Below are 2,186 nucleotides of genomic sequence, written 5' to 3' on the forward strand. Positions count from 1 at the left end.
GGGTATCCCGTGGAGGGATAAGTCTTTTGGGTAAAAACGGGTATATTGGTTAATATTCTCACCTATCATTCTTGTAAGTCCCTTATTTTGTTACCTGGAGGGTAACGGGTATTAGTTGGTAGCGATACTTAGGTTTGGCACCCTCACACCGCTCCTAGATAGGACGGATGTGAACTAATGACCCAGTCGTGGCCCAGTACTAGATAGGAGTACGTGGGAAGGGCAGTCATGTATTTCAGGAGCCGTCTTGTTCGGAATTGAGATATTAACAATATTACTTGCATTGGTTATGGAACTGTTTTATATACAACTGGTATCCAACGTTTTCTAAAACTGTGAACTCGTCAGCTTTGTCTGATACACTTGTTACATGCTCGCAGGTCGTTAGGTATCTTGGAAACAGGAACTTGCTGGCTGGAGGGCGAGAGTGGTCATGGTTGCATTGATGGATTTATTTATCAAACATTTATTTACTATGGTTGTTTGGAAAGTATTTACATTACGATACATTAACGCTTCCGCTGAACTTGATGGTTTTCGAATTACTTATGTTTGGATTTTATTTCTATTAAATGATGAAACTATATTTTAAACTTATGGATTCAATGTAATTGGTGGCTCATTACTAGGGGTCACACGCCTAACAGGGATACTCCCTAAGTGGTAATTTGAGGGTGTGACACACGGAAACTTACCTATGTTGAGTTTCCTTCTAAATTCTGTTGGAAATTAACAGATAGAGAATGGTCACCCCGTAAAAGAAAGCTGTTACAGATCGGACGGATTCATTCTGTTTCCCCTGCTGTGGGTGAACCGTATTTTCTTAGAATTCTTTTAAACAAAGTCAAAGGACCAAAATCGTTTGAAGAAATTAGAACTGTTGATGGTCAGTTGTTTCCAACTTTTAGGGATGCGTGTTACGCTATGGGTTTGTTAGATGATGATATGGAGTACATTGAAGCTATTAAGGAAGCCAGTTTTGCGGGTGATGGTCGTTATACTCGTGCACTTTTTGTTACTTTGTTGTTGTCAAACACATTATCAAGACCTGAATATGTATTTGAACAAACATGGAAATTATTGGGTGATGACATCTTATACAACAGAAGAAAAGCAACAAAGAACAAAGGTTGGTTTTCAATATATTACCCATAACATTATTCTGATACATTTTATTCACATTCTTTATATTTATTTTATTTTTTTTTCTTTACAGAACTTGTAATGTCTGATGAGAGATTGAAGAATCAGACATTGGTTGAGATTGAAAAGTACCTGATTCGAAATGGTTCCTCTTTGACACGATGGTTGACAATTCCTTATTCTGATTTCGATTCCTTTGCTGTTGGAAACAATCGTTTGGTTGACGAAGAATTCTCTTTTGATATTCCGCAACTTCAGAGTGAGTTACTTACTCTTAAATCTTCATTGACTGATGAACAACTGTCCATTTATAATCAAATTATGACATCTGTTGAAGGTGGAAAAGGAGGTGTATATTTTGTTTACGGATATGGTGGAACAGGTAAGACATTTTTGTGGAAGTCGTTAGCTTTATCCGTTAGGTCTAGAGAGCAGATTGTACTAAATGTTGCCTCCAGTGGTATTGCTTCTTTGCTAATGTCAAGAGGTAGAACGGCACATTCTAGATTTCACATTCCCATAAATTTAGATGAGAGTTCTATGTGTCACATAAGGGCTGATGGTGATGTAGCCTACTTGCTTAAGCATACTAGGTTGATTATATGGGATGAAGCACCCATGGTACATAGACATGCGGTCGAAGCTTTAGACCGAACATTTAAAGATGTTTTGGTTGATAAAAGCAATTCTCATTCGGATGTTTTGTTTGGAGGTAAAGTAATTGCGTTTGGTGGTGATTTTAGACAAATTCTTCCTGTTATTCCAAACGGAAGTAGGCAAGAAATTGTTAACGCTTCGTTGAGTTCATCTTATATATGGGCCCACTGTAAATTACTTACCTTGACCAAAAACATGAGATTGACTATCGGTGCTTTACAATCCAGAATGGAGGAGACTGAGAAATTTGCCAAATGGCTTCTTGATATTGGCGAGGGTAAAGTTGGAGGTGAAAACGATGGTGTGGCAATTGTAGAAATACCTTCTGATATTCTAATTATAGATTCTTTGGATCCCATTGAAAGTTTGATTCAATTTGTATATCC

Source organism: Helianthus annuus, chromosome 11, assembly GCF_002127325.2.
Source record: "Helianthus annuus cultivar XRQ/B chromosome 11, HanXRQr2.0-SUNRISE, whole genome shotgun sequence".
Taxonomy (NCBI): Eukaryota; Viridiplantae; Streptophyta; class Magnoliopsida; order Asterales; family Asteraceae; genus Helianthus; species Helianthus annuus.